We start from the raw sequence: 12607 nt of genomic DNA, 5'->3' as shown, positions 1-12607 counted from the left end.
CTAGGGGTCACTCTTGGAAGCCCGAGACACCTCTGGTCTTTGATAAAAGGCCAATGAAAATTGGTGAGTGGTATTTTCATACCACTCCCCTGGACATACGGGTATAAAAGGAGCTGGTATGCAACCACTCATTCAGATTTTCTCTTCGGAGCCGAACGGTCGATGCTCACTGAGCTGAATTCCCACGGCTGTTCATTCACCTCTGCTGGATCTGATGGCGCATTTCAGCAGCTTCTCCCCCCTCTAAACTGGTGCACTGCAGAGAACGCCCCTGGGTGCTTCAGGAGAAATAAAAGAGTATATTTCTCTAAAAGAGTATATTTCTCTAAAAGAGCGGCACACACGGAACATCTTTTTAAAGACGTATCTTTTTAAAGATGCCTTTCTTTTTGTGTGTTATTCCTGGTTGCACTCGTTATCTCTCGCCCTCTGATGGCCACGATCACTGTCTTTCGTGTCTGGGCGCTGCTCACACGGAAACAGCATTCGTTGATGGATCATGTACTCATTGCGAGAACATGTCCATGGCAACGATGCAGTTGCGGCTTACCTTTGTCCCACGGGTATGAGGCCAGCGCGGCTAGTACTGGGGGCGATTTGGGGACCCCAATGGGACCACCTCCACCGGGTATCCCCCCACGGACCTCCCATTCCTCAGCACACTCGTCTGCCCCGATCAGGCTTCCGGAGGAGTCCGCCGGCTCGTCTCACGGCGAGTTCGATCTCTTATTCGGAGCCCACGAAGGCGATGAGCTCTCGAGCGCAGCATCAGAGAGCGGGCTCCTCCCTTTGGGTGCAGTCGCCCAGTCACAGGCTGACGCGGAGATGACGACATGCTTTTCTGGGCAGCCACGAGCGTCGGGCAAGAGTGGAACCCTCCGCTCTCCCCTGAACCCTCGCGGCTCGATGATTGGTTCCTGGGCTCGCGGTGCCACTCACAGCCATGCCCCGCCCCCGTTCTTTTCTTCCCGGAAGTGCATGAAGAGCTGACAAGGTCGTTGGAGGCACCTTTTACTGCCCAGTCCCGATCTTTCAGCTTCCCCGCCCTCACTACCCTCGATGGTGGGGCGGCCAAGGGCTATTCGGCAATCTCCCCGGTGGATAAGGCGCTCGCAGTGCACCTATGCCCGCAGAGTGCCGCCACCTGGTACGGGCGCCCAAAGCTCCCGTCCAAGGCCTGTAGGTTTACGTCGTCCCTGATGGCCAAAGCCTACATTACCGCTGGACAAGCCACCTCCGCTGTGCATGCCATGGCTCTCCTGCAAGTCCACCAAGCCAAGGCGCTAAAGGAACTGCACAAGGGTAGTTCTGCCGTGGGATTGATGCAGGAGCTGCACTCGGCGACCGACCTCGCTCTCTGGGTGACGAAGGTCATGGCGCGGTCTCTCGGGTGGGCGATGTCCACCTTGGTGGTCCAGGAGCGCCACCTTTGGCTCAACCTGGTCGAGATGGGAGAGGCAGACAAGGCACGGTTCCTTGCTGCCCCCATTTCCCAGCTGTGGCACAAATCCGCCCCGATGTGACAGTCTCCACGGGTCACGAGGACAGGCCTCTTCCTCCCCCATCCCAGGCTGTTCCAGGGGTGGTCACAAGGAGCCAGGTAAGTACTTCAATGTCCCTGAACTCAGCACAGCCACGACACGGTGTGGCACCTCAGGCTCCGCCGCACCACGAGGCCCCACCCGCCGGTGTGTCCGACGAGATTGTCCCTCCGGCCGAGGTGAAGAAAGGGTTTTACAGCCCCTTCTTTCGTGGTTTCGAAAAAAAGGCGGTGGGTTGCGGCCAATCTTGGACCTGCGAGTATTGAACCAGGCTTTACACAGACTCCCGTTCAAGATGCTGATGCAAAGACACACTCTAGCGAGTGTCCAGCATCAAGATTGGTTCGCGGCGGTAGACCTGAAGGACGCGTACTTCCACATCTCGATTCTACCTCGACACAGACCCTTCCTGCGGTTTGCATTCGAGGGTCGGCCGTATCAGTACAAGGTCCTCCCTTTCGGTCTGTCCTTGTCCCTTCGCGTCTTCACGAAGGTCGCAGAGGCAGCCCTTGCCCCGCTAAGGGAAGTGGGCATTCGCATCCTCAACTATCTCGACGATTGGCTAATCCTAGCTTACTCTCGGGATGTGTTGTGTGCACATGAGGACCTGGTGCTCTCGCACCTCAGCTGACTAGGGCTTCAGGTCAACTGGGAAAAGAGCAAACTCCTCCCGGTTCAGAGCATCTCTTCTCTCAGTTTGGAGTTGGACTCAGTCTCATTGACGGTGCGGCTCACGGACGGTGCTGACCTATTTGAAGGCGTTCAGACAGAAAACAGCGGTTCCACTGAAACTCTTTCAGAGGCTCCTGGGGCATATGAGACCACTTCAGCACTGGCTTCAGACTCGAGTCCCGAGATGGGCATGGCACCGCGGAACACATTGCGTGGCCATCACGCCGATCTGTCAACGCCTCTTCAGCCCTTGGACCAACCTCACGTTTCTATGGGCAGGAGTTCCCCTAGAGCAGGTCTCCAGGCATGTCGTGGTTACAAAAGATGCCTCTAATATGGGCTGGGGCGCTGTATGCAACAGGCACGCAGCCGCCGGCTTATGGACGGGCCCGTGGAGTCAACTGCCTCAAGTTGCTGGCAATTCTGCTCGCCCTGCGGAGGTTCCGGCCGTTGATCCAGGGCAAGCACGTGTTAGTTCGGACAGACAACATGGCAATGGTAGCATATGTCAACCGTCAAGGCGGTCTGCACTCCCGTTGTATGTCACAACTCGCCCGCAGTCTCCTCCTCTGGAATCAGCAGCATCTCAAGTCGCTGCGAGCCACTCATGTCCTGGGTGACCTCAACACAGTAGCGGATGTGCTGTCATGGCAGGTTACCCTCAGGGGAGAGTGGAGACCCCCCCCCCCGGCAAATTCCCCTGAGGAAGGATCTTCTTTCTCAGGGACGGGCACCATCTGGCACCTGCGACCAGACCTCTGTAATCTCCACGTCTGGCCCCTGGACAGGACATGGAAGACTTAAGCGGTCTACCACCCGTGTTGGTAGACATGATCACTCAGGCTAGGTCCCCTCTACGAGGCGCCTGTATGCCTTTAAGTGGCGTCTGTTCGCTAAGTGGTGTTCTTCCTGACGTGAAGACCCCCAGAGATGTGCAGTCTGATTGGTGCTTTCCTTCCTGCAGGACAGGTTGGAAGGGCGGCTGTCCCCCTCTACCTTGAAGGTGTATGTAGCCGCTATAGCGGCACACCACAACACAGTGGACGGTAAGTTCTTAGGGAAGCACGACCTGATCATCAGGTTCCTGAGGGGCGCCAGGAGGTTGAATCCCTTCAGACCGCACCTCGTTCCCTCATGGGGCCTCTCTGTAGTTCTTCAGGGTCTACAGAGAGCCCCCTTTGAGCCCCTGCAGTCAGCTGAGCTTAAGGCACTCTCTTTGAAGACTGCCCTCCTGACTGCGCTCACTTCCATCAAGAGGGTATGAGACCTGCAAGCATTCTCTGTCAGCGAAACATGCCTGGAGTTTGGTCTGGGCTACTCTCACGTTATCCTGAGACCCTGACCGGGCTATGTGCCCAAGGTTCCCACGACCCCTTTTAGGGACCAGGTGGTGAACCTGCAAGTGCTGCCTCAGGAGGAGGCAGACCCAGCCCTGACGTTGCTGTGTCCGGTGCACGCTTTACGCATCTATTTGGATCACACGCAGAGCTTTAGAGACTCTGAGCAGCTCTTTGTCTGCTTTGGTGAACAGCGGAAAGGAAGCGCTGTCTCCAAGCAGAGGATCGCCGACTGGCTCATTGACGCCATAACAATGGCATATCACGCCCAGGATGTGCCGCCCCCGGTAGGGCTATGGGCCCATTCTACCAGGGGTGTAGCGGCCTTCTGGGCCTTGACCAGTGGTGCCTCTCTAACAGACAATTGCAGAGCAGAGCAGAGGGCTGGGCAACACCCAACACCTTTGCGATGTTCTACAATCTCCGGGTGGAACCAGTTGCGTCCCGTGTAGTGGCACGCACAAGCAGGTAAGTCTGGGACAGCCAGCCGGGTGTATCGCTTGCGCATAGAACCTTTAACCTCCCCTGTGCTGAAGATGTGCGCCGTTGACTCACAATCTGTGTTCCCTGGTTGATTTCCTCCGAGCCCTGTGGCAGATGAGTTTGCGGAGAAACTCGCTGCCGGCTCAGTACACGTGCTAACTAAGCCTTGTACTGGGGTAGGTGCTCTGCATGTGGTGGTTCCCCGTAGGTAACCCCATGCGATGTATATCTTCCGCTAATTCGTTTCCCTGTTGGTAAACTGCGTCTTCCTTGGGCAGAGGCCCCATGCTTGTAGTAACTCCTCCCCCGTAGGGTAGGACCTACCATGGGACTTCTCCACATGGCATACTTCCGACAAAGCTCGGCAAGACCATGTGACGTTATTTCCACTTAAATACCTCCCCCCCTCTCTGGGCAGGGTGTGGTCTCCATGGTGTCTTCCCCTTGGGAGGGACACCCCCCCCCCGACTAGACCTGGTGGCCCCAGTCAGTTAATTCCCTTTTTTGGGGGGAGAGGGAAAAAAGGGGATATGAAGCCACGACTGGGCTAGCCTGTCTCTATCTTTTGGGTAGTCGACTTGTCCCCAAAGGGCCGTTCGACACTCAAAACAGTGTTGGGGGAGGTTACGTTTCAGCCTGGTGCGCTGGCTACGAGTCACACAGTGGTCTGCCCGTCACACACACCCAGTTCACGTAACACAGTTCAGCCAGTTGCGGCATTTCGTATAGGGACCCCTAGTGTCACTACATCGACACAACGTCGAGTGAGTGACAGATAGGGAATGTCCTGGTTACTTGCGTGACCTCCGTTCCCTGATGAAGGGAACGAGACATTGTGTCCCTCCTGCCACAATGCTGAACTACTCGCTGAACTTGTCTTGGCTCTTCAGCACAAAACCTAAATGATTGGTTGCATACCAGCTCCTTTTATACCCGTATGTCCGGGGAGTGGTATAAAAATACCACTCGCCAATTTTCATTGGCCTTTTATCAAAGACCAGAGGTGTCTTGGGCTCCCAAGAGTGACTCCTAGTGTCACTACATCGACACAACATCTTGTTCCCTCCATCAGGGAACGGAGATTATGCAAGTAACCAGGACGTTAATTTTACCAAGATCAAACCTTTCTCTCAACTCCCCGATCATCACTGTTACTAAATCATTGCGAAAATATCAACCTTCATGTTAATTTTTATTAATTATTATACAGTAAGTAGTATTAAAGGACATATTAGGAATGGAGACAAGAAATAGGATGGGAAAAAGTGGTACAAAAGGCGGATTAGAACCCAGGTCATCCGCATGAAATAAATAAATAAAGCACATTTACACTGTTATTACCCACTTCACCATTGCAGCAACATTAGGGGGTGCCATTTGTCTTCAAATTCTGTGTTTCTACCAGACAATTAGAGTGCAAATAGTCGTGCTGTGTGGCAGATGCTATTTACACCTAGTGAAAATAGTCACTCTGTTAAAGTTAATATGTGGAATTTTTTCTATGTAAAAATACTTGGTAATACTTTATGTAAATGTTCCATTTGTTCAGACATCATAAAGGGGTTAATTAATGACTAATAAATCATGTAATATTAGTAAATGCATTTTAAATTATTCATATGCTGTTATAACATTAGAGACCTATGTGCATATAGTTCAGTATGGTTTAATGGTCATCAGGCTTTATTATATGATATATGCTGAGAATGAGCATGAAAACGTGAAAAGTGTTTATGCAGAAGACTTTAGGAAACAAGTATTAGGTAAGTTGAGACAGCAATCGGAGTAGTTACATTCTTTATCAACATGACAAGCAGAGTAACAACACAAGTGAGTCAAGACCAGTGTTGGGTAAGTTACAAAAAAAGAAAAAAAAAAAAGAAATCCTCTAAAAATGACTAACTACTTCTCAAAAATGTTAATCAGATAACTTTATTGATTACTCCATTGAAAAAGTAATCACATTACTAACTTTACTTTAGTACTTTACTTTTTAGTTACTTTCTAAAATGTCACAATTTGTTTTTGTTTTTCCACTCAACAAATTCAAAATAATGTCTATTTTCTCCTTGTTCATTGTCAACACCCTTTAGCTGTCACCGAAACGCAAACAGATATAAATATGAACATATGGATTCACTTTTTTTATTGTATTACACCTAAATAATATACAGGTGCATCTCAATAAATTAGAATGTCGTGGAAAAGTTCATTTATTTCAGTAATTCAACTCAAATTGTGAAACTCATGTATTAAATAAATTCAATGCACACAGACTGACGTAGTTTAAGTCTTTGGTTCTTTTAATTGTGATGATTTTGGCTCACATTTAACAAATACCCACCAATTCACTATCTCAAAAAATTAGAATATGGTGACATGCCAATCAGCTAATCAACTCAAAACACCTGCAAAGGTTTCCTGAGCCTTCAAAATGGTCTCTCAGTTTGGTTCACTAGGCTACACAATCATGGGGAAGACTGCTGATCTGACAGTTGTCCAGAAGACAATCACTGACACCCTTCACAAGGAGGGTAAGCCACAAACATTCATTGCCAAAGAAGCTGGCTGTTCACAGTGTGCTGTATCCAAGCATGTTAACAGAAAGTTGAGTGGAAGGAAAAAGTGTGGAAGAAAAAGATGCACAACCAACCGAGAGAACCGCAGCCTTATGATTGTCAAGCAAAATCGATTCAAGAATTTGGGTGAACTTCACAAGGAATGGACTGAGGCTGGGGTCAAGGCATCAAGAGCCACCACACACAGACGTGTCAAGGAATTTGGCTACAGTTGTCGTATTCCTCTTGTTAAGCCACTCCTGAACCACAGACAACGTCAGAGGCGTCTTACCTGGGCTAAGGAGAAGAAGAACTGGACTGTTGCCCAGTGTTCCAAAGTCCTCTTTTCAGATGAGAGCAAGTTTTGTATTTCATTTGGAAACCAAGGTCCTAGAGTCTGGAGGAAGGGTGGAGAAGCTCATAGCCCAAGTTGCTTGAAGTCCAGTGTTAAGTTTCCACAGTCTGTGATGATTTGGGGTGCAATGTCATCTGCTGGTGTTGGTCCATTTTGTTTTTTGAAAACCAAAGTCACTGCACCCGTTTACCAATAAATTTTGGAGCACTTCATGCTTCCTTCTGCTGACCAGCTTTTTAAAGATGCTGATTTCATTTTCCAGCAGGATTTGGCACCTGCCCACACTGCCAAAAGCACCAAAAGTTGGTTAAATGACCATGGTGTTGGTGTGCTTGACTGGCCAGCAAACTCACCAGACCTGAACCCCATAGAGAATCTATGGGGTATTGTCAAGAGGAAAATGAGAAACAAGAGACCAAAAAATGCAGATGAGCTGAAGGCCATTGTCAAAGAAACCTGGGCTTCCATACCACCTCAGCAGTGCCACAAACTGATCACCTCCATGCCACGCCGAATTGAGGCAGTAATTAAAGCAAAAGGAGCCCCTACCAAGTATTGAGTACATATACAGTAAATGAACATACTTTCCAGAAGGCCAACAATTCACTAAAAATGTTTTTTTTTATTGGTCTTATGACGTATTCTAATTTTTTGAGATAGTGAATTGGTGGGTTTTTGTTAAATGTGAGCCAAAATCATCACAATTAAAAGAACCAAAGACTTAAACTACTTCAGTCTGTGTGCACTGAATTTATTTAATACACAAGTTTTACAATTTGAGTTGAATTACTGAAATAAATGAACTTCTCCATGACATTCTAATTTATTGAGATGCACCTGTATATTTTTAAATATTTGTACCCTAAGTAATGTACTTAAAAGTAACTGATTTCATTGAATGTCAGTAACTGTAATATGATTACAAGAATTTTAAGTGTATTGCGTTACATTACGTGTTGTGTCTAATAAAAGTAATTAGATTACAGTTACAACTTTTTTGGTAATCCAATTACACCCAACACTGGTCAAGACATTGCAGTGATGAATATAAACACATATGAAATAATCCCTCAATTTAATCTTACTATAATAGTCTTTTGCTGCAACCATTAATAGGTTGATTTCCACAAAAAGTATAAACACCGAGGATCTGTGGTGCTATCAAATATTCCTGTGTTTGTTTGAGCAGCTGTCCAGCCAACACTGACTCAACTAATGGCATTAGTTTTTAGGCAGAACCATCTGTTTTTTCAGGCCAAAAGCAGAGGGAGTAAGTACTCAGGAAAGTTGTTTGAAAACAAGGTTTATTTTTGCAATTTCATTTGGTGACAATAGTGATGAAGAAATTGCACACTTCAGCTTAAATGTGGTGACTCTGCTAGGACATGTGTGAGAACATGAGGGGACTTTGTCATGTGCAGCCTTTTCTTGAGTCTTTAGTGTACCCCGCTGCCTCATTTACCTTGTTATCTGTTCCACCTGCTCTCCCTCATTACCCTCCTCGTTTTGTCCCCTATTTAACCTCCCTATGTTATCTGTCTAGTTCGTTGTGGTTTTTTACCCTATTAGGTGTCTGCCAAATCAGTTCCTGTCATGTCCTGTTTCATCTGTTCCAGCCCTGTGTTTCCAGCCCAGCTGGGCTGCTCTGCGATGCCCTGGACTTTGGAGTTTTTGTTGTGTTTTTTCTGTTTTTGTGCTTCATCAGATTCATTGGTTTTTCATCGCTTTTGGAAGATGACACGCAACTCATATGTGGAAGCTTCCAGATGATCCTGAGCAGTGAGGAAAAATTCTAAATTTCCTCAGAAGAAGATCGCAACTCTGATGAGAAACGCTTGCATTCAACTTGATTCAGCCGAGGATATACGTTCTTATGAGTAAGTCATTTTTTCATCTATTCATTGTTTACGTACTGTGTGATAATAGGGTACAACGGGGCAAAAGGCTCTGCAGGGTAAAATGCTCCTTTGATTTTATTTTCTCCCAAAACTCTAAAAGGTATTTTTTTCCATACTATATATATTATTCCAATATATTATTCCGATCACAATGGAGGTTTATTTGTTTATAGAATACTTGAGAGGTAATGAAATGTTAAATATGATTGAAATTAACAAGAAATGGTGCACTGTTTTCTAAAGTTTTATTTTGAACATTACCTTCATTTGTTGCTCTAAATGTATCTTGTTACTCTAAAAGCATCTCAAACATATTTGCAATATTTGATCAATTATACCATATAACTTTTTCCCTAATATTTACACTATTTCACAAAAAAAACAAAAAAAACAAAAAATAGTTGTATTGTTTGAAATAGTTATATAAATTATATTGTGAACTATGTTATTTCTTACATTCTTTCTTTTGTCTTCGCAGTGGCATTCCACATTGATAGCAGCATAAGGGTGTGGGCCAGTATCACCCTAGGTGTGAAATACATCAATATTCATGACCATTTACACTCCCTTGCATACAGCCTTTCTAAAACAAAAGGTGTTTTATAAAAGTTAAATCAATTTAGTGTTTTATCTTAATGAATGGACAGGATGGTTTTCACAACATGTTGTATCAAAGGCTCTGGTCTACAAAATTCAGCACTCAAAGGTCTTGTGAAATAATGTTTAGTATGTGTTTTATGGCTCTATTTCAGTGTGCTTAATATTTTTTTTAACTAACCAAGTTTCTCAAAAATACAAAAAAGCACATATTGTACATGTTGCTCACATTTTATTGTAGCACAATTTTTGCTGAATACTGTGTAATGAGACTTGGTGTAAGTAACTGAAATAAGCACAAATGTCAGGGCATGTCAAAACATCTCACCTCAGACTCCAGAGGGTTAATAAAGCCCTTTTGCATTATTTTTGCGTTTGTGTCCTCACCTTCCTTAAACTGATCCTGACAGCGACAGCCTTGGTTCTGGAAGTACTTTTCCCATTCATTTTCACCACAGGCATGTACAGCAATTCTTTAGCAAAGATTTCAAAGGCTTAAACCAAACCAACCAGCACCAACATGAATCATAACATTACAAACCTTGGTTTGAAACAAAAATGTATATGAAAATCTGGAAAAAATTCTAAGGTAAAAGACAGTTTATTTAATGTCTGTTATGAAGGAATGGACTGCAATCCCATGAAGCATTGCAAATAACGTAATCAAATGAATAACAACGGTACAACATAAAAGTAGCGATTTTTAGTCACTGATTATAACTATGTAATGTGAGAACACAGATGAGGAGTTTTTGTGAACATATCACTCGTTTTATTGAAAAATCAGTTGTGAAATTATAAATTATCCCACTGGATTAAAGTGTGCGTCTTTTGCTTCTCTCACCAAACTACACACATACTACTCTCTCCTTTATCTAAATCACAGGCTGCTATTCTAGCACTATACAGTAAGTTATTAAAAATCAATTTCTCCATGAAGAAAATAAAAGGGGTTTTCATTTCCAAATCCCAACTGTTGCTCTCTACACTCTGAACAGGCTGTTGAAATTCATTTTGATTCACTAGATAAACTCACCATGAACTAATGACATTTCCATGACCACAGGAAGTACACCTACGATGTGTTGCTGATGTAAACACAATATAGAACTGACGGTATTTCCTATTCTTATAACTATGGAAACACCTGCAGGCAACATAGCTCGGACAAGTGACCTCTCTTGGAAGAAGGTGTAGAATGTCATACATTAGAACTTAGTCACATGGGAAATTATATATACATTCACATTAATTCATTTTGCAGATGCTTTTAAAGTGACTTACAAATGAGGAAAAATACAATATAAGGGTGTTTCTTGAACTTTTTTTAGGGTCTCATTAAATAATTTCCTTTCTTTCTTCTTCAAAAGTTAGTGTACTTGTTTACAGAGTCAAAAAAAGCATCAGTGAAGAGCATGCTTAAGATGAAATATTAAGTGATGTTTGAAGAAAACAAAGAAAATTCAAGGTAAATATAACTTTAGCATCACTTTTCATTGGGCATAATTTCCAGTCAAATTGTTATTTATCCAAATTATGCAAAAAATGTAAAAAAATAAATAAAAAAAAAGATGCATGTACATACAGTGTTGGACACTGTTAGTGGACAAATAAAAAACTAAAAATAAGAGTCTAAAAATGTTTTAATGAGACTTTCTAGAAATTCACAGAGCTCCAATTGCCCAACGTCGCAGAAACTCCCATAAGCAATTCATCCTAAAAAGGAGAACAATAGGAGAAGTGCTGCAATAAAAATCCCCAAATTGCTCTCCGAGCAATAGAGGTGAAAGTGAGATATGGTGAGACAATACAAAAAGAAAAGTTTAAGATAAATTATTTTAAAAAATATTATGAAAATGTATTATAAAGAAATGTGACATAAAAATATGACACAGTTGCAATCAAAATTATTCAACCCCCCTGACCGGCAATACATTCTGGTGATGTGAATTAAAACACTTTGACTGTTTACTGAGGTTGTAGTTGATGTAAGTTTTTAATACACATTTGAGTGATTTTGAGAACAAAGAGTTCAGTTTACCCACATTTTAAAATAAAAAATAACTAATTCTCTCCACAAATGTCATGTCAAAAATATTCAACCCCCAAAGTCAATCATTTGTGGAGCATCCTTTATCCTTAATAACAGCAAATAAATGTTTCAGGTAAGTGTTCTCAGGCTTCGGACACCTCTCTATTAGAATGTTTACACATTTCTCATGAGCAAAAGCTTCCAGCTCATTGACATTCTTTGGTTTCTGTGCTGCCACTGCTTCCTTGAAATCCCAACAAAGGTTTGCAATGGGATTTTAATGATGCACTGAAAGGGCCATTTAAGGACATTCCACGACCTATCCCTGAACCAGATTTTGAACTTGGATGTATCCTTGGTGTTATTGTTTTGCTGGAAAGTCCAGTGATAATAGGGTTCAAAACAGTGTTACTATGAATGAAAACTTTAATACAGTGAAAAAGACACTCTATTAGCATAGCATAAATATATATATATATAAATAAATACAAATTTCCAACATTCTTTTGAATGTCCATGTACTAAAATAAAATATTTGATGCCATGGGTGTACCTTCATTTACTATTACTATTATTTTGAATGGCCATAGAAAATGAAGCAATGTGATAATTTAACCTGGTCGCAAAAAGTAGTCCGTTAATTTACTTGATGAACTTTCACCTTTTGCTGACCCTTTATGCTTCGCAGAGCTAATGTGTGCTTCTAAATCACTTGCACCTTCATTAGCAACTGACACATAAGTGCCAGTTTTACATGTCATACATTCTGCTTCCCACGGATCTCGACCTGGACGAAAGCATGGGAATTTTTTGTGCGAATCTTCTGTAAATTTGCATTTTCGTTTGGACATTGTTTCCACTCAGCTGTCATTTGCTGCTACTGTTAAGCAATTGTTGGATGCCGAACACAACAGCACTTCATGTGGTCACGGAGAGATTGACAGGCAGGAATTTGGCCAATAGTTGCTGCAAGCCTCTTATAATCGACCAATTGTTGTGCGAGAAGGCGGGACTTACAAAGAGGGGTTAAAGCAATGCAAATATGCGCGCACACACAATGAAGTATTAGACCAGATGCACATTATAATGCAACTAAAGCCGAATCCCGGACATTTTCGCAAATTTAAAAATTCT

Source organism: Myxocyprinus asiaticus, chromosome 16 (assembly GCF_019703515.2).
Source record: "Myxocyprinus asiaticus isolate MX2 ecotype Aquarium Trade chromosome 16, UBuf_Myxa_2, whole genome shotgun sequence".
NCBI classification, from domain to species: Eukaryota; Metazoa; Chordata; class Actinopteri; order Cypriniformes; family Catostomidae; genus Myxocyprinus; species Myxocyprinus asiaticus.
Note: the sequence above shows the minus strand (reverse complement) of the source record.